The sequence below is a fragment of the Nannobrachium achirus genome (genome assembly GCF_963921795.1).
Source record: "Nannobrachium achirus genome assembly, chromosome: 21".
Taxonomy (NCBI): Eukaryota; Metazoa; Chordata; class Actinopteri; order Myctophiformes; family Myctophidae; genus Nannobrachium; species Nannobrachium achirus.
The window spans coordinates 7,748,133-7,774,769 of NC_137828.1; positions in this window are offsets into that span (position 1 = coordinate 7,748,133).

Sequence of the window (26,637 nt, forward strand, 5' to 3'; positions counted from 1 at the left end):
GCGAAAACAGCCGATCTACAAGCCCACAAAACGTTGCGCTTGTGATGCGTTGTGAGCCTTGTGAGCTTGTAAGTCTGCTGTGTGACGTCACTCGTAAGCGCCGGAAGCGAGAGATCTGAAAAGGTGCGTTTTCAGACTGCGGTGGAAAATGGGGAGAAAGTCTGCAGTCCTGAAGGGGGGTGAGGTGGAGGTCGGACACTATAATACACTATTCATCCCTAGCTTCCTCTCTCTCTCTCTCTCTCTCTCTCTCTCTCTCTCTCCCTCTCCCTCTCTCTCTCTCTCTCTCTCTCCCTCTCCCTCTCTCTCCCTCTCCCTCTCTCTCTCTCTCTCTCTCTCTCTCCCTCTCTCCCTCTCTCTCTCTCTCTCTCTCTCTCTCTCGAATTTCCCCTCAGGGATTAATAAAGCATTTATGTATTCCATTCTCTCTGTACAGTGTTCTACCAAAATACAGGAAACAACAATAGATAGTTTAGAATTCATTCACTGCCTTGTTGGAAGAACCATATGCAGCAGAAGCAGCACCTGCTGCATCACTGGGCGACGTCCAACTAAACCTCTGCCAGTTTGTGTTGTTTTTTTTTTGTAAACGCTGTTCCCTTTGGGAGAGAATGAATGACTGAATGTTCTTTTGTCTTGAAGCCGTATTTCACTTTAAAACACACATTCTAACACTCTGGGCTTTTGTGAGCACCTCACACCTCACCCCTCAGACACGTCTTCGAAGGGGTGAGGACCAGTTCTACCAAAAGAAACAAAACGATTATACCAGTTTAAACATTTTGTAGATGCACGGCACCAGAGGTTTTGGTTTGGTGGTTCTGATGGCCTGCAGTCTGCCTGATAACTGCAACATGACGTAAAGTTAGTTCCAGTCCCGATCAGATCGGGAGCCCCAAAATGGTGCTGATCCCAGGCCGGTTTCACACTGCTGCGTTATTTTGTTGCGTTTGGGAAATCCGAAATCCGCATTTTTTCATAATCTTTTTCTGGCCAAGGAGAGAGAGAGAGAGGAGAGAGAGATAAAGCAAGGACCCAGTGGCGACTGGCGACAGTTGCGAAAATCGTGCAAACGTGATTGACATGACGTGAGGTCGCAGAAATTCGCCCCGAAATTTGCCCAGCAAAAAATAAAAAATAAATAAACGCAGCAGTGCGCAAAGACCTTTACTCTGAAAATGACCCCGACACTATGACCCAGACATCTACGTCGCACATCTACGTGTGCGACGTAGATGTGAGCGACGCGTAGCGGCCCGAAAGGAAAATACTAAAATTGTATTTGTAATAACTGGCCTGGGAACGCCTCTGTATACTCCCAGAGGGAGTGGAGGAAGTTGCGCAGGATAAGGAAATCTGGAAGTCTCAGTTGGAACTGTTACCCCCGCGACCCGATTCCGGATAAGCGGTTGAAGATGGATGGATGGATAATATTTCCAAGACAAATGTCACGCGTTTCGTTCGCCGCACAGCGGTGTGGGTGTGATCGCGTCAATTTGACTTGTTAGATTTGAGTGCAAACACGAGCGCACGGCTCTATTGTGTGGTGGCGTTAAGGCTCTGTAGGCGTTGCATTATAATGAACAGTGTCTGTTCCCTTTGCACTCTGGATTTAGACGACGAATTGGAGGTGAAACTATTTTCTGCTGTTTAAAAGTGTAGAAGTGTGAGAGCATCCTAGCAGTAAACACATGCGTGATATCTTGACACATTATAAGCATTATATTGTCATTCTCAGCAACGTTCTCCTTTATCTAAAGCCACACATTAGACTTGGCATCCTGGGTGTCCTCTGTGGATGATACTAACCACTGCTGTCTCACTGAGCCCAGCAGATAAAGAAAGCAGGGACATTATTTCAGGATAAGAGCTGTTATGAAGAGATGTTCTATCTGTAATAAAGTGTAGAATAAATGCATCTATTTTTATCCCTCTCTTCTCAAGGCTCGTCTCTGTGCAAAGAAAACTCAACACAATAATACTGATTATAATCTAGGCCAGATCATTCATTATTCTTTTTGAGCGCCTCAGAAATGGCATCTATGCCACCATTTTATCCCACAATTGTGTAACCCATTTTTCACCCAGTGCCAATTGCCTAAATTATAATCCTGGGTGCTGCTCTACCTCTGCTTCCTTCAGTGCACGTCTGCACGAGGAGTTCTGGCTGCTTCTTGTCACCTAACGGGGAGTTTCCCCGTTTGGACGAAGATCGTGGAAGGAACACGTTATTCCAGTTCTTTTCCCCTCCATCAGGCACCACGGATGACCAGGGGGAGGCAGTATAGAGACCAGGATTACTGCATGTTTTTTGTGAGGGTATCTACCTTAGGGGGACACGGGGAGAACATGCAAATTCTACACAGAAAGGTCCTTTTGCCAACCCCACGTCCGCAGCGGGAATTGAACCTAAGACCTTCTAGCTGTGAGGCGACAGTGCTACCGACTGTGCCACTGTGCCCCTAACATCATCAACGTTATTGCGTTGATTTCAGATGGATTTGGGACTGAAACGGGCAGAGCAGATTATTCACATCTTCCTCCTGCAGCTCAAAAGCTCCTCATGTCTGTGATATATTGGACATAAATCAGCTTAATATTCACATGTGATATATTGGACATAAATCAGCTTAATATTCACATGTGATATATTGGACATAAATCAGCTTAATATTCACATGTGATATATTGGACATAAATCAGCTTAATATTCACAAGTGATATATTGGACATAAATCAGCTTAATATTCACATGTGATATATTGGACATAAATCAGCTTAATATTCACATGTGATATATTGGACATAAATCAGCTTAATATTCACATGTTCATGCTTGGTCTGACAACCAGATTGTAACATCCCTGGTTCTGCATATAAAAAGCATCACAGAGATGACAGAGGTAAACATGCACTGCGCACTGGAAGCCCTGTTTGGATCTGGTCAATATCATATTAATGATGGCCCTAAACAGAGAAGGCCCTATCGAAGGCCTTATAGGAGTGTAAGTCACTATAAACATCCTTTAAAACAGCTCTGAAAAGCCACTTACAGGCAGCTGCCACTCTGAAACTGATAACAATAAACCTACTGTAGCCTAACCTTACCCTCCCCCTTATTTTTCATTGTTTTTTTGGTTTACAATTGCTGTTTTTTTAGCCCAACCCTACCCTCCCCTGCCCCTGCTTTGTATATACTGTTTGTTTAGACTTACTGTTTTCTTTTTTGTTTTTCTTTACATATCTACTGCATAGTACTGTGTTCTATTTGTCTGTCATTCAATGTTATATGAGATACTTAAATGGTTTCCAGTGGAAATAAGCTTAGTCTTTTCATGGATCTCCTTTTAGTAGACCTTGTACCAGTGAACTGTACCGTCATGAAACTGTACCTTTTCCTATGCAAACTTCTAATAAAGTCTTCAATCAATCAATACTGCATAATGTTCTATTAGTCTGTCATTCAAGAGTTAAAGAGAAGGATCTCAATGGAAACAAGCCTTGTCTTACCTGAGCCTATCTTTTAGTTGACCTTGTACCAGTGAACTGTACTGTCATGAAACTGTACCTTTTCCTATGCAAACTTGTAATAAATACTTCAATCAATCAATCACTAAAACAATAGAATGCAGTAAATGAACGCTCATCTTTTCTTTTCTCTAATTGCAATCTAAAATATGAACCCTTGTTGTAAAAAAAAACTCTTGACACCTATACTATCTAGCAAATCACAAAGGACAATAAAATAAAAACACAAACGTGGGACTCATTCCTGATATGGTGATGTCACAGTAACTGTAGTCATGAGCGCTTTTAGTTTAGTTTATTAGCAGTAGCACATCGATTAAAAAATGTAACATTACATATCCATGGGAACAAAATACAGCACCTCATACACATGTCTTCGAAAGGGCGAGGACTAGTTCTACCAAAAGAAAATGCACGGCACCAGAGGTTTTGGTTTGGTGGTTCTGATCGCCTGTAGTCTGCCTGATGACCACAACATGACGTAAAGTTAGTTCCAGTCCCGATCGGATCGGAAACCCCAAAATGGTACTGATTCCAGGATACACAGGTAAAGCAGGTAAAATACAGTGCGAGGAAAGGAAGGAGCAATCAGGCTTATTTGGAATCCTTCCCTTATTAGAAGAGATTATCAATTAACAGATTTACAAGTTCAATAAGAATTAAAGCTGCAAGCAGCGATGACCGGGCCCTCGCAGCTCTACCCACGTCACAAGGGGCAGCGGTTTCACTATTACACTTATTGCCCTTTTACACTTATTGCCCTATTACACTATTACACTTATTTCACTATTACACCTTTTGCGCTATTACACTATTACACTTATTACACTATTACACTATTACACTATTAGACTTATTGCACTATTACACTATTACACTTATTGTGCTATTACACTATTACACTTATTAAACTATTACACTATTACACTTATTGTGCTATTACACTATTACACTTATTACGCTATTACACTTATTACACTATTACACTTATTATGCTATTACACTATTACACTATTACACTTATTACACTATTACACTATTACACTTATAACACTATTACACTTATTGTGCTATTACACTATTACACTTATTACACTATTACACTATTACACTTATTACACTATTACATTTATTGTGCTATTACACTATTACACTTATTACACTATTAGACTTATTACACTATTACACTATTAGACTTATTACACTATTACACTATTACACTATTACACTATTACACTTATTATACTATTACACTATTACACTATTACACTTATTACACCTAGACACAGTTACACTATTGCACTTATTACAAACCATTGAAAAGATAGTAAATAGGAACTATCAATAATGGACCAATCAGAAGAGGGGGCGGGGCTAACTTAAACCAATTAAGAACAAGGACTCTGAAACAAGTCAAATGACTCCACCCAGAAGTTTGTACGACAAACGGTTGATGAGTAATAGCCAAAATAAGGAACAATCAAGTATCAACCAATCAGAAGAGGGGGCACTTCCTGTTTGGCGAAGGAAGTTTGACGCTTCGCCACGGGCACGCCGTTTTACGAAAACTCACGATTCGCACAACTTTTCATTGTTAAGGTGTCTTGAGTATGTCGAGCGAAGTTGAAGTTGATCTGATTAACGCCCTAGGAGGAGTTCGTTAAAGTGCGACACGTGAAAACTGCCAAAAATTTGCCAAAACGCCACTAATTAGTCAAAATGGCTGACTTCCTGTTTGTTTTCGGACGTGGCGCCAAGAGACTTTTTTGTGAGTCCGGACATGATACAGGTGTCAGGTGTGTACCGATTTTTGTATGTGTAGGTGAAACCGTATAGTGGGGCTGCGCCGTTGAAATTTTCTAGGGGGCGCTGTTGAGCCATTAGGCCACGCCCACTTTTATTTATTTTTAAATACGAACATTTTCGCCACTTGTGATGTGTGTGCAAAGTTGCGCAACTTTTCGAGTACGTTTTGCGGCTCAAAAACGCGATTTATTCGGGGGAATAAAAAGAAGAATAATCTTTACGATTACAATAGGGTCCTCACACACTGTGTGAGCTCGGGCCCTAACAATACAATAGAATACAACAAGGAGAGAAACTGCACAAAAAGAACAAAAGAAAAGAGTAAAAAAGAAGACAAAAATACATAAAGAAAGATAACACATCAGTAACGTCAATCATGTGATATCAGCTTTAGGTGTTTTTTTTTATATTGGCAAGGATATTGACGACTTAAGTGAAGCATCTAGACGGTTCCACAAATGAGGGCCTCTAAATTTGATAAATGATTGATGTTTTTGAAGTACGACAAAAAGGTGAATCAAAGTCATCCCTTTGCCTTGCGGGGTAGGAGTGAATGTCAGAAGTTTAAAGCTGAAAAGAAGAGCCAGTTCTGGGAAAATTGCAAAGCCCTCTCAGAGCTTTTATGTGTGAGTCACGGTGATCATCAAACACCTGCACTTTAACTCAAAAAGAGGAGGCACACGACAGCAGCCTTACAGGAACACATGAGTCAGCAGCCATTCCTTGAAAGTCTGGGCAGATGGATGCAGCATGCATCCATCTGCCCAGACTTTCAAGGACGTCAAACTTTTAGTATGTCTATTAAACAACCCTGAGTAGAGTCTAGTGAGGCCCCACAACTCCCCTTCACACACATGAAGATGATGGAGGTGGAACTCCACCGGAGTTGGGGTGTAACGATACATTTTAACAGCGATACGATGCATCACGATACATGGTTGACGATACGATACACGGATGATATTGGTTCATTCATGGCGATACGATACCATACGATTCAATGATTTAAAATAGATATAGTAACTATTTAGCAAAGACATTAAATCTGTGTGAAACATGTAAAAAATCTATTATTATGGAAGTAAATGCTGTGATTATCTAGCAAATGCATGGACATTGTATTTCAACATTGACTTGAACACAGAGATTACACACATTTATTGATAGACCAAGAGTAGCTATATGGAATGGAAAGGTACCCTCTTTTTTGTTCTCCTTCTTAAAATTGCTAAATACAAGGTATAAACACTTCATTTCCATACAACCAATTATTTGCAGTGCAAAACGATACGAAACCGATTATCTGCATTTTAAAATGATACGATACGATACAAAGCCAAAATGGTACGATATTTAGCTTTTGCAAACAATATACCGTAGTCGATCATTGCTAATTAAACTTGATTTTTCGATTCAGTTACTATATCGTTGCACCCGTACAGCGGAGCGTCTCTAACTCACAGCAGCAGCAGAGTCAACACTCAAACCCTGTTGCTGGGGATCCAGAAGCAGCATGATCTCCTCTATAATCATCATTTAAAATCTCCCCCAGAATTAATTAGCGGTGACGAGGCTGTCAAAACAAGCTAATGGCGGCTCAGCCTCCCCCTAGACACGCAGTTTATCTGCTGACAAAGAAGAAGAAGAAGAAGAAGACATAGCCGGAGGCGAGTGCACAGATATGCAGCTGATACGCAGCTGCTCTCCTTTGCTTTTGTGCGTTGTGTGGGAGCTGTGTTGTGTGTGAGCTGTGTTGTGTGGGAGCTGTGTTGTGTGTGAGCTGTGTTGTGTCAGCTTTGGAAAAGGATTGTTTTTGTCAGGAACTTGTGCTACTGTATGCTACGTAGCACAAAGGTATTGCACCTCAATACTTTAGTGATGAGTCATCACTTTTCAAAGTTTTTTGAGTTCCGTTTTTAGCCCAAGGAATGTTTTTCATGCAAAACAAATGCTTGCAATGGATTCAGAATAATATAGCAATATTACACGAGAGGGTGTGGGTGTATCGTAATTATTGTACCGCCTGCGTTGCCGCAGGCACAAGCCCGAAGGGCGAGTGCCCGTAGGCAGCACAGAAGGTATTAATGCCACATTTAGCTACTATGTCCCTGAACTTCACATGAAAACCGCTAGCCTAGCCGCCTAGCATAGTGTAGGGAGAGAGGTGCGCTTGCTCTCTTTCGTGACCAACACAGCTGATTTCTTTATTTGATGAGACCGTGCAGTAGTTATCATTACCTGCACGGTTGGAGAGCCTCCATTGAGAGCCAAAACTACCTGTTGTATAATTAAAAACAACCTAGTTTGACCCCACACATGCTACTTAAAGCACTTTTCGGGGTATTTTTTTTTACCTTTATAATTAGTGTATAGTAAGTGAATGAGACAAACTTTCAGCTGCTGCCAAACATTTTGCCCGCATTTTTGCAAGGGGCATGGGAGCTCAATTTGTTATTTAACCTTCATACCACTGAGGACCTATGCTCTCCACGGTCCCGGAAGTATCGGATTCGACCCAACTAAAGCCTGATCAACCCCTACAACACCACCCGTTCACTCAGATAAGCAGACACAGGGATGTTGACTGAACCCTCGCCAAAAACCCCAGGACAAAACTCCATTCGTCCTGGACAATTTGCCCTCTTGGCCCCCAAACTGTGGAATAAACTCCCTGTCGCACTTACAGACTCACTCCCTAGCTTCTGCCGTGGTCTGAAAACTCACCTCTTCAGAAGCCACTCGCCTGCCCCCAATGACCATACATGAACGCTAGATAGGATATTTTAGGTTTTATATCAAGCTTTTTACTGATTAGGTTCCCGGTTGTTTTATCTAGGTAGATATTTCTATGCATTTGATGTATTTATGTGCAAATTGTGCATTACCTTGCTTATTGTATTGATGTATTACCTTTGTAGCGAAGTATCCAATATGTATGGCTTATTATATTGAATATAGGCGCGCTACTCGCCTGCCAAGGTAGAATGTTATTAATAAAGAGCCATGTGCCATGTGTCGTTCAACAACAGTCACCTACAAGGCTTGGGGGCCCAGGCCTGGTTCCTTGAGTTCTCTCTGATACGATCTCCAATATGGTTTAATCCAAACTCGTCTGGTCTGAGAGAGTAGGCCATTCTTATAGTCAATTGTGATGTCATGTATGACATCATGATGTCATATCGCATTGTCTCCGAATAAGGTCGTATATTCTTTTCTACACTCCCCCCGTGAAACCGTTAGGTTCCACTATCTATTCAAAAGACAATAAGACCGAATTCGTACTTGCTATCTTCTTTTCTGGAATCTTCATGATTCTCTTCTGGTGGTTGTGGTAGGTAATCTACGCTCATGCAGCCGCGCCGTATATAGGGTGACTTCTACATTCTCCTCCACGGCGTCCCGTGAGAGAATGAAGAGACACTCCGGCGTGTACAGTAGTTTCTCTGCTTCTCTGCACGGCGTCCCGTGGAGAAAAGTAGAGAGGTACTGCTGTGACGTCGGGGGCTGACTTGAGAGCACAGTTTGTCCTGGATGGGTCCTGAGTAAGGGATCTGTCAGTTCATCTGTCATCTGTTTTTAGGGGTAGGGGGTTCCTTACGAAAGGGTCCGCCGCGCCCTACATTATCTCAATAGGTAATGTAGCTATGAGGGGATTGGGACATCGAATTCCTGGACAGCATGTCTGTGCGCAGGGAGTATCAAGGGTCTCGAATAGAAACATGCTACCATACTGCAGGGTATTCCATATGTATGATGTATGATTTAATCCTTATCGCCTCTGCCACGCCGTGGCGATAGTGCCGTGGCGTCTTCTGTGGGGTCAGGGACCTCGCCTTAGCCAGTCAGTGGCGACTCGCTGGGTAATGGAGCTGGTTCTGTTCCATGCTATGTACATATCATCTGTACTTTGTGAGTTGTAAGTTCAGGTTTAACAGGCAACATAAGTCCACTCTCTTCTTCCAGTAACTGGGATTAGATTTACGGTGACTGGGAAAGACCTCCTCCAGTGAAAATGCCGGTGTACCTGTAGGGAGGCTGGTGGATTGTAGTTAGACTGTTGTAATGGGCAGGAAAGATCATCAGGGTAATGAGGGCTACGGTGATACTCTAATCCCCTGGTCCTAATGCCTGATGCCATTCCGGCTTAGGTCTTCGTCGGATTTATCGACGTCTTGAGTCTTGAATGATCTCTTGAATGAGAACTTTAGATTTGAAAGCTTTTGACAGGCTTTTATCTTTGCAATAACAAAGTTTCCACTTTGCTCAGTTTAGCTAGGCGATCTTTGATCGCGTACAGCTGGGATCAGTCAGGTGGCTCTTCAATAGCCATGTCTGACTGAGGTAACTTCCATTCGTAAGTACACCACGTCTTAATACACTACCATTGGCCATTGGTAGGTACGCACCACGTGGGTACACTACGTAAACATACTAGGAAATCCTGAGTCACTAACAAGTCTAAGGATCCCTGGCGAATGCAGGAGGAATACTCACTGCTGCTATATGCGTCGAGCAAGCTTACCAAAAGCTTGTAGTCGAGGCTCACTGAGTGGATTTACTTAAAATCTCTTATCTCAATGATGGGGCACGCTGGAGTAAACTTACCAAAAGCTTACTCAGGGCAATAGGGGCACGCTGGAGTAAACTTACCAAAAGCTTACTCAGGGCAATAGGTGCGTCGAGCAAGCTTACTTAAAGCTTGTGGTCGAGGCTCACTGAGGTAGATTTACTAAAAATCTGCAACAGCGATGAAGGCTCACAGAGTTAGGCTTACTTAAAGTCTATATCTCGGTGGCAAGATACTGAGTGATTTACTTTTGCACCAGCTATCTTCTTCTCAAACACTTACTTCTCAAGCGTGGAATTGAATCGGCGAGGCATATAGTGACTTGAGGTATATTCTTCTCAAACACTTACTTCTCAAGCGTGGAATTGAATCGGCGAGGCATATAGTGACTTGAGGTATATGAAAGGCCTTGAAGATAGGCTTCTTAAGCTTCTATCTGAGTTTACACTTCGTAAACTATAAGTGAACTACGTAAGTACTTGGGATACAAACCACAAATACACTACGTGAACACTACTCTCATAGCAGACTGTAAGGTGATTCCCTTTGAATGCCGTCTTTAAGATTCCAGGTCATCTGGAATGCTGTCTCCGATGGTAGGCAGTTCTTGATAACAGCTCTACTTCTTGATTGGTTCTGCCACGTCCGGCTGAAGTTCAGTTTAGGAAGGGTAATGTTTGGACAAGGAAATCGGCTATGGCTGACCCTCGAGATTAGATTAATGGCCGCCGTCTCTCCCCCCATATCGAGGTTAGCCATCGATGTGTGGGGTATTTCCATGGTCCAGCCGATTACCACAACGCGGTTGAGGGCCTTATGACATGAGGGCCTGCCGCAGGAGTGATGCAACATTCTACCATCTCTTCGGAGGTGGTACTGGTCTTGCGGATGGGTAGCAAGGGGAAGCTGGTCGCAGCCGGCTACAAAGTATCGTTGTGACTCAGCTTTGTCCGACACGAAGTCAGGCAGATCGGCTAAGGTAGGTTGCCGACGAGGTCGAGGTGGAGTTGGGCGGCTCGGCGTATCAGAGCTTGATCATGGTTCATCTCACGGCGCTCCTGAGCAAGGACGGATGTGAGTACCGATTGAAGGTTTGCGGTGTCCAGGTGCAGGATGGAACCACGTCTAGCATGCTCTGCTCAAACCTTAGGAGGTCGTCGTGTGTGACCGTGTCTCGCTTAAGTCCCTGGAGGTCGTTGTGGGTGACCATGCCGAGTTGGAAGGCATACATCCATCGGGTGTCCTGTTGTTGTCATTCGGTCATGGCGATCGGATGGCTCGTCGCGATTTGTACTGGCCACCAAGTGTAGCGAAGAATTCAATATGTAGGTTTATTATATTGAATATAGGCGCGCTACTCGCCTGCCAAGGTTGTAATTATTAAGTATGAGCCATGTGCCATGTGCCGTTCAACAACAGTCACCTACATAAGGCTTGGGGGGCCCAGGTCTTGGTATTCCTTGAACTCTCTCTGATCCGATCTCTCTAATATGGTTTAATCCAAACTCATCTGGTCTGAGAGAGTAGGCCCTTCTTATAGTCAATTGTGATGTCATGTATGATATCATGATGTCATATCGCATTGTCCTCCGAATAAGGTCGTATATTCTTTTCTACAACCTTGCTTATTGTAAATCACTCTGGATTAAGAACTTCTGCTAAATGCCTAGATTGTAAATTGTATGTTTTTTTGGCAAGCAACACCGTTGTGCGATGGAGTGTTAATTAAGCATAATAGTCTTGTAAAAGGGAGGTCATTTGGATTGATAAAACCACTCTTACTGTACTGTACTGTACTGTACTGTACTGTACTGGATGGTATTTTACACAGTACCTGCATCTCAGTCTGCCACCCATGCAGCCAATAAGGGTTTATTTTTAATAAGGGGCTGACTGAGTGTTTGGTTTAGGGTTATTCCCATGGTTTATTCATGCATTAGACCAGGAGTGGGCAACTTTGATGATAGAGAAGGTCATGTGGTATAGGGCCTATGCTGTCTTATGTCAGTATTTCTTTGTAAATAAATGCCCTATTTCGTCATTCTATGTCACACAAAAGTAGCATAAATAGCCGATCTACAAGCTTTTAGGTCTGCTATTTTTGCTACTTCTGGAATTGGAATCCTGAAACGTAATGTTTTAATTTATTTTTCAAAAGCATTTAGTTATTACTTATGTGAACTCTATGAACTTAAACACAAAGAACATCCCCCAAAATCATGTGGGACAACCATGGGGGTCCAGACCCACAGGTTGAGAACCCTTGCATTGGACAACAGGGCATGTTGGAATGCATGGAGGGCATCTTATCTGTGGCAACAATGTTGTCCACACATAAACAGAATGCATGGAGGGCATCTTATCTGTGGCAACAATGTTGTCCACACATAAACAGAATGCATGGAGGGCATCTTATCTGTGGCAACAATGTTGTCCACACATAAACAGAATGCATGGAGGACATCTTATCTGTGGCAACAATGTTGTCCACACATAAACAGAATGCATCAAGGGCATCTTATCTGTGGCAACAATGTTGTCCACACATAAACAGAATGCATGGAGGGCATCTTATCTGTGGCAACAATGTTGGCCACACATAAACAGACCGTAGCTGTTTGGTGCTGAGAGTCTGGGGACAGAATGTCTCATGTGGGATTGGTCCATCCACTGGCCTGGTTCACACTGCACTGTCTGGCATGCAGTCTGACACCATGAGATAAGAGGGACATAATGATCTGAAATTGCTCAAATGTAAACTAGCAGTAAACACATTCTTCGGGTTGTTAATAGTCTACGCCAGGCTGAAGGCTCTTCCGAGCACAGGTAGGTTATTGTGGCCTCCTGGTGGCGCTATAACAGGCCAGTGTGGGTGCCAAGGGTGCCATGGCAATCGGACAATGCATACAGTCATTGTTTTTGTGGGCTCACTGTTTTCCTTCAGTTTTTGTTCGTTAACACGGACTGCCAAACACGAGTTTCCCGAGTTTTGACCGAATGTCTCTCACTGCCAAACACGAGTTTCCCTGAGATCGCGAAATGCATGTTTGACCCCCATAACAACTCAAACATGGTGGCCATGTTTGATTACATATGAGGAAAACAAGATGCCGCTATCTCATGAATGCCTGAACAGATTTCCAAGCGTTCAAAGTTTGTTGTGTGCCCAACATCTGGCTTTGTCCGGGACACAAAGTGTGGCCTACATCTGGTCTCCATCTGGCCTACATCTGGCCTACATCTTGGCACAACACTCTCAAAGTTTGTTGTACGCCCAGGGTCACATTGGCCAACCTTCACGGGACGATTCATGAAATGAACTCATAAATGGCACAGCTCATTTCAAACTAGGTGTGATTTCTTAAGCTGCTGTTGGTAGTCATGGCTGCCAGTTCCCACCTGACGTTGTGTGGGAGTTCAGACTTCTCCAGATCGTACCTGATAACCACTAGCTTACATAACGTCTTCAGACTAGGACTCTTCTCCAGATCGTACCTGATAACCGCTAGCTTACATAACGTCTTCAGACTAGGACTCTTCTCCAGATCGTACCTCATAACCGCTAGCTTACATAACGTCTTCAGACTAGGACTCTTCTCCAGATCGTACCTGATAACCGCTAGCTTACATAACGTCTTCAGACTAGGACTCTTCTCCAGATCGTACCTGATAACCGCTAGCTTACATAACGTCTTCAGACTAGGACTCTTCTCCAGATCGTACCTGATAACCGCTAGCTTACATAACGTCTTCAGACTAGGACTCTTCTCCAGATCGTACCTGATAACCGCTAGCTTACATAACGTCTTCAGACTAGGAAGTAAGTCTAAGACATACAGGTCATTGGTCAGGAGGAAGATACAATCTCCAATTATGCAACAGCACATCCTATATGTTGTCAAAGACGGGCCTCTCCCCTTGGGCTCAACCTTCCTCGACGAGTAGGTCTCTGGACTGAATTTCCACAGATCATTGAAGACCTTTTCATGACTCCAGCCACCATATATGTACAATTCTTCATTGTAGGCAAAGGCTGCATGATTACAGCATTCGTCTGGAGGAAGCTGTGCAGAATGTGTGTTGAGCCAGCAGTTGGTCTCTGTGTCAAACACTCTGATGGTGTTGTAGAACTCATCCCCCCTTCCCCCCCAGCCCCCAAATACAAACATCTTTGTTCCGATGATGGTGGCAGAGTGACCGTATGAAGCAGGTTGCGGAGCACCTCCGGTCTTAATTAAAGTCCAGACCATTGTGGTGGTGTCCAACTTGTACATATCATTAGTGAGTCCAGTCAAGGCCCATCCTCCATAGATATAAATGACCTTCTCCAAGACACAGGCTGAGTGGTCCTTCCTCCCTTCTGGAACAGACCCAGAAACCTGTGGTTTGAACCATCTGTGTGTGTCGACATCAAATGCATAAAGAACATTGTAGAACTCCCCTATCCAGTAGCCTCCCCAGAGGTAGACAGTGTCTTCTATCAACACAGCTGTCTGGCCAAAGCGCTTGGAGGGAACCTCAAGGTGGCGCTCTCGTCTCACTGGGGTCAACTTCAACCAGCATAAAGACACTGTGTTGAAAACGTGCACATCAAGGTGATCACCGGTGGTCAGGTTTCCATCTCCTCTAAAGCAGTAGATCTCGTGTCCGACCACCACAGCAACCGGGTCCTCCCAATGGTCTCCTTTCACATGTATCGTCCAGTGAAACATTCTGCGGCAGCACCGTTAATGAGAGTTGACGACCAACTTACAGATGAACTCGTTAAGATGAAGCCGGGTTGATCCACTCGTTACAAGTCGCTAAATGATGTTCCGTTCGTTGAACAATTCATTTTAAAGGACAATTACACAGTCGTGATGATGATGTTGTGATGTCATGGCATGATTACGTCACAATGTAGAACAGCTAGTGATGTTACGCAATCTGATTGGCCATTTGGCGAAAGAACGCTATAATTTGACATTTATTAATTTAAGATTTGTTTGCCAGACTATGACATCAATCATCTATATTTGGGCATATGGTAAGTGGTAACCGATAGCTGCGGCACTGCTGCGGCCGCTACAGAGAGAAAAAGTTGTTACAAGTCGCTAAACGATGATTTGTTTGTTGAACAACTGATTTTAAAGAACAATTACACTGCCATGTGTGCATGTGTGTGTGCATGAGTGCATGCTACAAGCAGTCCGCGTGTCCTGGTGTGTCTTTGACTGACAGGCACGTTTCAAGAAAACACTTCAGACACAAAGAACCGACTTTTCAACTTCAGACAAAAAGTAATTAAAGTTGACAAAAAGTCATTAAAGTTGACAAAAAGTCATTAAAGTTGACCGAATCCAGCATTGATCGTCCGATTCGTCCCGGGTCCCTGGAGGAAGCCATCCAGAGCTGGGCCTTCATTCTGGTGACAGCCAGTCATCACGTATCGTCTGAGGAGAAATCGATGGCGTTCATTATCAACTCAATTACTCAACAGTACGATGATACCTCCCTCCATGCCCTCATCACTGAGTCCTCCTCTGCTGCAGTGGTCCTCAACCTGTTCAAGCTGCAACCCCCAAAAAATATTCATATTTGAACTGGGGACCCCCCACCCTGACGAGCACTAAGAGTTGAGGCATTACATTTTGTATAACACGGTTCTATTGTGAAAGTAGCAGATCTACATGCTCATCCTTATCCTAATATGAATAAAAATCATCTAAGCATATACAGTATATTGCTGCTTATCAGATATTACATGTTAAAACATATTTTGAATGGAAATGCCAGCTTCCGTTACTCAGATTTCAGTAGGTATAGTTCCAGTACAGACTAGCAATAAGGATTGTGGAGTAGTTGTCTGACTACGCGAGACTACTACCTCTCTAACCACAGCCATAAAGGGTTGTAAGGTTGTATTTGTCGCATTCATAGGACAAAAATTGGATTATAGTACATTTACTCCCATTGATTCCGGATGAGGACCCAAATGCATTCGGGTCCCATTCCGGAATCAATGGAGGTACATTTATTGTAATCAAATTATTGTCTTATTATTATTGCCAATAACAAAAAAATATATCCATGAATTCAAGTCTCCATGGCGTGAGTAATCAATAGAAAGAAAGTCATTTTGGGGGCTAACTACTCCTTTAAGGTTGTATTGGACCATTTAGGCTTTTTGATTTGTCTCCACACTGTCCACAGCGTGTGGAGAGGGAATGGTAAAGCGTAGACTGTCTGTTTTCAAAATACATTTTATTTGTTTCCGGCAAAGCCGATACACCGCTGTGTTGCTTGGTGACGCTTAGATTAGATCTGACCATAACATAAGAGATCCATAAGAGCTAAAAGCCACACACTTTATCAGCTCTTGTGTTGTTTTACATTAGATCTGACCATAAAATAAGAGAACATGAGAGCCATAAGCCACACACTTTATCACAGAGAGGAGGAAAGGCCACGTGGAGATGAGACGCTACAACGGTCTGGATAAGAGGCTTCGCTCTGACCTTCCTCTGCCTTGGAATGTCAGGGTGAGAGATCATTATCAGCGTTAATGAGTGCAGCACTCAGATAAATGCTGTCCGGGGATGTTAAACCTGCATTTATCTTTAACGGCCACCATGTCGGGGGTCTTGGAGGAGGTGAGGGGGGGGCATGGCTCCGTAACGGAGGAGGTGAGGGGGGGGCATGGCTCCGTAACAGAGAGCAACTAGAAAGATGCAATTGGAAATTGCAAGTGTGGTTGCCGTGACTATAGAACCGTAGAAAGCTAACCGGCATGTGAAGCTGGGAGAGTGTTTTCTGCTGGTGTTTCAGTCCGAGTGTACTGTATCAAAGGGTGCGTTCGGAAATGCGCACCAGGTGTGGTTAGGGTTAGGGGTTAGGGTTAGGTTTAGGCATAGTTTTACTGAGGTTAAGGTTAGGGTTAGGGTTGAGTTTAGGCATAGTTTTACTGAGGTTAGGGTTAGGATTAGGGTTGGGTTTAGGCACTCACTACACTGAGCACACACCCGGTGCGCATTTCCGAACGCACCCTTTGATACACTCGGACTGAAACACCAGCAGAAAACACTCTCCCATGTGAAGCTCGACCAATTCTCCTTTTGCACAAAGTAGTGCATTGCAAGATAGAGGGCGCCAGATCCCTTTTAGTCACACCCTACCACTACTTCCTGTTCATTCACAGAGCATTGATTCTAGTCATTTTCTCCATTAGATTTCTTTTCACTTTTTTCAACTTTTATTACTCGGGATGGTAAAAAGATGAGTCAGACAAATAAAATGTATGTAAGTAATAAAAGTTGATGAAAGGGAAAAGAAAGCACTTTAATCTAATGGAGAAAATGACTAGAATCAATGCTCTGTGGATGAACAGGAAGTAGTGGTAGGGTGTGACTCAAAGGGATCTGGCGCCCTCTATCTTGCAATGCACTACTTTCTGCAAAAGGAGAACACTCCTCAAATGTTTTTCCATCAATTTGGCATCTGATTCACAAAAACAGTTGATCTAGAATAAGGTTTATCTAGTGGAATAAATACAGTTTCCCCAGGACTACAGTTTATTAGTGCAGTGTTAATTTTGTCGACTAAGATTAAGACTAAAAGACTAAAAGACTACAAGATTTTGAGATTTTGTCGATAAGACTAGACTAGACTAAAACAATTTCAAAAGACTAAGACTAAGACTAAGACTATTATTTGTGTTATTCAAAAGACTAAGACTAAATCTAAGTGTAAGACTAGTGGCTACAAAAATGTATACTGGTATGTAACTGCAATGAAATTAAAGCCAAATACATATTTTATATATGTTTTTTTTTGACCAAGTAACAGGCAGTAGAAGACAATGACTTGTTCATAATTATGTGGTTATATTAGGCTAAGAAAACCTATCCTAAAAGACAAGACTAAAAGTCTAAGACTAATCCCAAAAGACTAAGACTAAGACTAAAATGTTTTGATATTTAGTTGACTAAGACTAGACTAGACTAAAACAATTTCAGAAGACTAAGACAGGACTAAGACTAAATGGTGTGTTATTCAAAAGATTAAGCCTAAGACTAAATCACAATTTGCTGAAAAAATTAACACTGTATAAATAAAGACCTTGATCTGATCGCAGAGACGACAAAGTAACAGCCTCAGCCACTCCGAGGCTCTAAATGGAGGTGTCACCTAAACCTAACCTTAACCTCAGTAATAATACTAATGCTGGTGAATGCTAACCTGGTGAAATGCTAACCTGCCGACGCTGGTGAATGCTAACCTGGTGAATGCTCAGTCCCCGTTTCTAAGTGGAGGTGTTTCTGAATGGGGATGTTTCTAAGTGGGGGTGTTTCTGAATGGGGATGTTTCTAAGTGGGGGTGTTTCTGAATGGGGATGTTTCTAAGCGTGGGTGTTTCTGAATGGGGATGTTTCTAAGTGGGGGTGTTTCTGAATGGGGATGTTTCTAAGTGGGGGTGTTTCTAAGTGGGGGTGTTTCTGAATGGGGATGTTTCTAAGTGGGGGTGTTTCTGAATGGGGATGTTTCTAAGTGGGGGTGTTTCTGAATGGGAATGTTTCTAAGTGGGGGTGTTTCTGAATGGGGATGTTTCTAAGTGGGGGTGTTTCTGAATGGGGGTGTTTCGAAGTGGGGGGTGTTTCTGAATGGGGGTGTTTCTAAGTGGGGGGTGTTTCTGAATGGGGATGTTTCTAAGTGGGGGTGTTTCTGAATGGGGATGTTTCTAAGTGGAGGTGTATCTGAATGGGGATGTTTCTAAGTGGGGGTGTTTCTGAATGGGGATGTTTCTAAGTGGGGGTGTTTCTGAATGGGGATGTTTCTAAGTGGGGGTGTTTCTGAATGGGGATGTTTCTAAGTGGGGGTGTTTCTGAATGGAGGTCTGCCCCCTTCTCACTGAAATGCATTGGCAGAATGTGCTTATCAGCTGACAACCATACGTTGGTGTGACCGTACCCTAAGGGTACTGTACGTACCCCTAAGAGTCCACACAACCTATCCTTTTTTTCCCATTTTGTTTTTTAGAAAGGTTAGACTCTCGCCATTCCTCTACAAATTTACAATTTAGGCCTTTTAGCAGACGCTCTTAATCCAGAGCGACTTACAATAAGATAATACATCAATACAATAAGCAAGGTCAACATCAATTGCATAGGAATATCAATCTAGAAAAAACAATGCAGGTAGACCAAGCACCTAATCAATAAAAAATGCTATCTAGTTTTCAAGTATGGTCATTGAGGGTATAGGCGAGTGCTACGGTAAGTGCTTAGGTGGAGTCTGAAGAGGTGAGTCTTCAGGCCGAAAGGGAGTTTATTCCATAATTTGTCTAAAATTTGTCTCAGCCAGCCTTATGGTGTCATTGGAGTGTAGAGAGGCAGAAGTCAGGGTAATTATTCTCTGACTTAAGCAGACTTCGGCGCTCTCTCAACAGACTTCGGTGCTCTTTCCTGTCTCCTCATGGAGGAGGAGGAGGTGAACAGACTCTCTCTCTCCTGTCTCCTCATGGAGGAGGAGGAGGTGAACAGACTCTCTCTCCTGTCTCCTCCGGTGAAGGAGGTGAACAGACTCTCTGCTGTCTCCTCCATGGAGGAGGAGGTGAACAGACTCTCTGCTGTCTCCTCCATGGAGGAGGAGGTGAACAGACTCTCTCTCTCCTGTCTCCTCCATGGAGGAGGAGGTGAACAGACTCTCTCTCTCCTGTCTCCTCCGGTGAAGGAGGTGAACAGACTCTCTCTCCTGTCTCCTCCGGTGAAGGAGGCCAACGGCTGCGTGTGAATATTAATGGCAGGGTTTGCGTTGAACAGCAGGCGCCTGTCAGCCACTCACATCTCATCCATCACTCTAACCTGCTCTGTTCTGTCCATGGAGGGGAGATGTGCTTCCACAGCGAGGCAGCTTGGCTTCAACCTCAGCCACCAGCGCTTCACTTTGGCACTTCAACAGGACGCGCACAGCGCACGGGCCAATTATGTCCACACGTAGGGAGAGGGAAGGTGCGCGAGTGTACGAGGGAAAAACAGGCCGTGCGTGCGTACTGTGCCTGCCTGCATGCGGTGTGTGTACAGAGACACATAATTGCCAGATTTGCCACAAATCATAACCACCCAAGGAGAGTTTGAAAACATGACTAATAATAAAAAAAACTCCCATATCTGGGGCGCCCGCTGGCCTGGTGGTCAAGGCCCATACCACATACTAGGCTATGATGCCTGCTGGCGTCGCCGGTTCGATTCCCGATCCAGATGACCTTTGCCACATGTCATTCCCCATCTCTCTCCCCATTACCTGTCAGTCTACTGTCCTATCAAAATAAAGGCATAAAAAAGCCCAAAAACAAATCTTAAAAAAAAAAAAAAACTCCCATATCTGCTGGGTAAAGTACGACACTGTGCAAACACAGCAGCACGATTGGTGAGCTGCTGTGATAGGAGAAGGATATCAAATGGAACACAACCACTAGACTACCACTACTAATCTACCACTACACCACTACTACCACTACTAATCTACCACTACTACCACTACTACCACTACTAATCTACCACTACACCACTACTACCACTACTCTGCTGTGATAGGAGAAGGATATCAAATGGAACACAACCACTAGACTACCACTACTAATCTACCACTACACCACTACTACCACTACTCTGCTGTGATAGGAGAAGGATATCAAATGGAACACAACCACTAGACTACCACTACTAATCTACCACTACTACCACTACTACCACTACTAATCTACCACTACACCACTACTACCACTGCTAGCTACTGTGAGAGGAGAAGGATATCAAATGGAACACAACCACTAGACAACCACTACTAATCATTGTATACTGTATATCCCTGCACTGCCTAGATGTAACCTTGATACATTGTGTACACTTCTGCTTTGGCAATGTAAACGTATGTTTTCTCATGCCAATATAACCATTGGAATTTAATTGAATTGGAGTGTGTGTGTGTGTGTGTGTGTGTGTGTGTGTGTGTGTGTGTGTGTGTGTGTGTGTGTGTGTGTGTGTGTGTGTGTGTGTGTGTGTGTGTGGGCGCGCGTGTGTGAGAATTAGATAAGAAATGCATCTATCCATGTTTGTCCTTTGCCCTGTTGTTAAAGTGATCTTTTTATAGGCTGTGATAAAGACCTACAGAGGCCTATTGACTGTTCTGAAAGCAAACACAGACAGATAGGTTGGTCCAATGAGTACTTATTGCATGTAATAATACATTGTAGGTGGAAAAAGCTGTTTGCTTTTTGATTGATTGATTGATTGATTGATTGATTGATTGATTGATTGATTGATTGATTGATTGATTGATTGATTGATTGAATACTTTATTAACAGTCTAAAAAAAAAGAACAAGCTCAGAAAAGTCCATTTCAAGACAAGGTCCGCTAAGAGGTTTTTAAACCCAAGAAAGCATTACATGGCTTGTTCCATCGGGGTCCTTTTTCCTTTGAATTCATAGAAAAACGTGTTGCAGTGCAATGTATGCTTTGTCTCCAGTGAGTGAATGTAAAGTCATTCAGCCTATATACTCTTTAGTCAGTTCTCCTCTATGGCAGTGAATGCTGGACCCTGAAGCCAACTCTGCAGACGTCTCTAGACGGGTGCTACACCAGAATGTTACGTGTAGTGCTCAACATCAGCAAGAGTACACGTTTACCAACAAGAATCTGTATGCTGGAATATTAAGGGTGAGCGATAAAATAGCAGCTAGGAGAATGAGACTTGCAGGACACTGCCAACGACACCAGGAGCTGCCAGCCAGCAAACTGGTGCTGTGGGAACCAACACATGGGCACCGGTCACCAGGACGCTCCACATTAACATACATGGATAAACTCAAGAAAGACGCAGGAGCGCAAAGCACCAACGATCTGGCTGGATGTATAACCGGGATAACTGGAAGTGACGATGGAGGGCTCGTCTGAGGACGACCTAGAGATGGCAGCCATGTTGCAACGAGTTGTGAGTTAAATCCTTATTATAGATATATCTCCTCAGTGCACCATCATATAATACTTATTATAGATATATCTCCTCAGTGCACCATCATATAATACTTATTATAGATATATCTCCTCAGTGCACCATCATATAATCCTTATTATAGATATATCTCCTCAGTGCACCATCATATAATACTTATTATAGATATATCTCCTCAGTGCACCATCATAATACTTATTATAGATATATCTCCTCAGTGCACCATCATATAATACTTATTATAGATACTATAATAAGCCCTTCGGGCGGCCCAGCGTCTAGTCGGCGACCTGGCCAACTCGGAACAATGTAAATAGGGAATGAATGCCCCGCCCTTTAATGCAAACCCCATTATACCTGTTTTCATAGGACCCGTTTTGACCATTTGTCTGCCTGTGTCCATTTATGCCCATATATGGAGATATCTGTATCTGTCTGTCTGTCGGTGTCCATTTTATGTCCATATATGGAGATCACTGCAGTTATAGTTCTGGGTCCATTTTATGCCCATATATGCCCATATATGGAGATATCTGTCTATCTGCGTCCATTTTATGCCCATATATGGAGATCTCTGTATCTGTCTGTCTGTGTCCCTTTTATGCCCGTATATGGAGATCTTTGTGATTCTGCATCCATTGTATGCCCATATATGCCATATATGGAGATATCTGTTTATCTGCGTCCATTTTATGCCCATATATGAGATTTCTGTCGCTTTTTCAAACAGATGGTCAAAACGGGTCCTATGACAACAGGTATAATGGGGTTTGCATTAAAGGGGGAACCGGCACTGTGTCTGCAACACAGTCGGAGGCACAGACAGATACAGAGATCTCCATAATGGGAATAAAGGGACACAGACAAACAGATGGAGGAGGAGACAAACTTAATGCAAACCCCATTATACCTGTTGTCATAGGACCCGTTTTGACCATCTGTTTGCCTGTGTCCATTTATGCCCATATATGGAGATATCTGTATCTGTCTGTCTGCGTCCACTTTATGCCCATATATGGAGATCTTTGACCATCTGTTTGCCTGTGTCCATTTATGCCCATATATGGAGATATCTGTATTTGTCTGTCTGCATCCATTTTATGCCCATATATGGAGATCTATGCAGACACAGTGCCAGTTCCGGAAAATCCTGATGTCAGACATCAGAATCCGAACCTTTCGTGCTGGTTCCAGAAAATCGTGTATCGGGTCGGGTCGAGGCCGAGCACTGCACTACCTGCTGCGGTGGGGAACGCACGTGCCGAATTTGAAATAGGGAATGAATGCCCCACCCTTTAATGCAAACAAACCCCATGAATGCCCCACCCTTTAATGCAAACCCCAATATACCTGTTGTCATAGGACCCGTTTTGACCATCTGTTTGTCTTTGTCCACTTATGCCCATATATGAAGATCTCTGCACACACAGTACCGGTTGCGGAAAACTCTGATGTCAGACTTTATGCCCATATCTGGAGAACGCGCGTACCGGTGGGAAGAAGGGTTCTCGAGATACGCGGATTACATACATACATACACTTTCACAGAGATTTTGTGTTGACTCATGTACGTGATGTCAGAGCCTTTTATGAAGTGATGTCACAATGACTCAGCGCTTGCGCCGATTTCCTCCGGAACAGCCTGATGTCAACAATCAGCTCTGCATAAGGAGATTCCGAACGTTTCGCGCCGGTTTCGGAAAACCGCGAGTCGGGTCGGGTCGAGGCCCGGCACTGCACTCCGCGCGGCGGCGGGGAACGCGCGTGCCGAATCTGAAGCCGGTGGGACGAACGGTTCTCGAGATACGCGGATTACAAACAAACAGACAGAGATTTGTCGCATTTATAGATAGATATCTCCTCAGTGCACCATCATATAATACTTATTATAGATATATCTCCTCAGTGCACCATCATAATACTTATTATAGATATATCTCCTCAGTGCACCATCATATAATACTTATTATAGATATATCTCCTCAGTGCACCATCATATAATACTTATTATAGATATATCTCCTCAGTGCACCATCATATAATACTTATTATAGATATATCTCCTCAGTGCACTCAGTCCAAACAACCAAATGGTCCCTTATGAGTTTCAATTGGTTCCTGAGGTGCCCAGTCATCCAAATACATGTCAAAAAGGAAACCAAATGATGCCCAGAGATCTCAGGTTTAAAACCACTATAGCGGTTATATAGAGATCTCAGGTGCCCACTATAGCGGTTATATAGAGATCTCAGGTGCCCACTATAGCGGTTATATAGAGATCTCAGGTGCCCACTATAGCGGTTATATAGAGATCTCAGGTGCCCACTATAGCGGTTATATAGAGATCTCTGGTGCCCACTATAGCGGTTATATAGAGATCTCAGGTGCCCACTATAGCGGTTATATAGAGATCTCAGGAGCGATCTTTGCACAGCCATTTACAAGATCAAAACCGGTCGCTTCGCGCGGTGTTTTCTGCTTGATCTGCCTTTGCCATTTTTAAATTTGAATCCCGACAAGTAACACATTTTGGACTTCAGTGCACAAGCCCAGCCACCAAGTCCAGCATCATGGCAAGACAAGACATTTCCTTACGAAACATGCTACCATAGTGAAAGCGCAAAGCAAAGCGAAGCTCAATTCCTGTGAGCGTCTGATCACAACAGCATCATGATGTGAATGTAAATGTGTTGCATTCATTCATACGTGTTCTTCACTGCTGGAGGAGAAATGATGGTCTTTCAATATGAAACCCTGCCTGGATGTCAGCTGTATGGAACACCTCCATGCGCTGAAGATTAACTACACACACACACACACACACACACACACACACACACACACACACACACACACACACACACACACACACACACACACACACACACACACACACACACACACACACACACACACACACACACACACACACACACACACACACACACACACACACGTATCCTGGGGCGTCACAAAGGGGGGGAGGGGGAGTGGGACTGAGCTACTAGGGCCCAAGGTGGAGGGGCCTTAATTATTTTATACTTTACCTATTGAAAAATACCAGATAAAGCTCACAGCGAGCTTGTAGATCTGCTATTTTTTTAAAGTCGTGAAAATGTGTGCAAATCTTTGAATATATGTATTTTTTAAAGCAAACATTTGTAACTCCGATTTTGCTTCTGGGGGTCCCTGGAACTATATAATATTTTGAGATGGGGGTCCATGGCCAAATACATCTAATTTGGGGGGTCCTTCACATGAAAAGGTTTGAGCACCACTGACATAGAAACATAGGTTTTTCAAAAAAAGAAAAAAAATATATTCATGTTTTATTTTCTCAAAAATAGCAGATCTACAAGCTCATAGCGCGGCACTCGGTGCCGCGCTGTGAGCTTGTATATCTGCTATTTTTCAATAGTTAAAGTACAAAATATGTGAAGAACATTCATGGGGGGCCCGCAGTGAATCCTTGTACCCAGGGCCCAGAATTTGGTGTGACACCCCTGCACGTATCACATTTCCCAAGGTGGTTTCTGTGTGTAATGGCCTGTCCATCAATCATGCTGGGAGGAGTAATCGCAGCGATCATTGTCAGTATGCAAATCGCTGGCGCCTTTCTGTGCTGTCTGCATGAATACATAAGAACATATACCGTAGGACACAAGGATGCAAATAAATGCTAAATGGTGCATTTTTACATGGTGCTTTACAGTGATTGTGCATGACATTCACCCATTCAAACACACACATTCATACACCGATGGCAGAGGAAACCATGCTTGGCACCAACCTGCTCATCAGGAGCAACTAGAGGTTCAGAGTCTTGCTCAAGGACACTCTGATAGTAGTCTTGCGTGGCCAGACTGTTGCCTCCGCGATTTGGTCAAATGCTCCCGGCATACAGTCTGGCAAACCGGAATAGAAATGATGAGTGCGAGATGAAGCGGAAGTGAAGCCTCCTCGTCACTTCCGTTTCCGTCTCACATCGCACACATTTATCATTATATAAATAAAAATCATATAAGCATGTTTAGCTTGCTGCTTAGCAGAAATGACATTTTAAAATATATTTTCTTGAACGGTAATGCCCGTTTTCATTACTCGCCGTTAGGGAGCTGCTGTTCCAGACTCTATAGCATTCAGAGATTGTATAGTTGTCTGGCTACGCGAGACTACTCTGATAGTAACTCCAGGGGAGCCCGGGATCGAACAAGCCTCTCTACCTCCTGAACCATTGCCCCCCCAAATAAGTCTTATTTGGATGGGGGGCACCTCACTGCCACTGTCAGGGGTCATCCATGTGTCTGTGGCAAGTACAATATTTATATCCCAGATGTAGAATATAGAAGGTGTAGAATTAGTAAAAGTATTGGAAATACACAAGTAAAGTACAAATACCTCAAGTACTTAAGTAAATGTACTTCTTTACTTTTGTCTTTCAATACACTTGTACCGCTCAAGTCAGTCACGAGCAGTCAAACTCTGTATTACCTCGTCCAAGAACCAATGATTTTAATGAGATATTTTATTTATAGGTCATTATCTCTTTGGAATCACCTGCTTTGAAACCTCTGTGGCGTCTACGTTAAATTAACTTTTTAAAACGACCCTAAATCTAATTTATCACTTGTAAATTATTTTCTTGTCTTTTCCCCACAGCTCTTCTTTTTCGCACATGTAAGTCCAGCAAATCGTATTTTTTGGTTTCAATATAATTAAAAATATTTCTGATAATTGTGGTATTCAC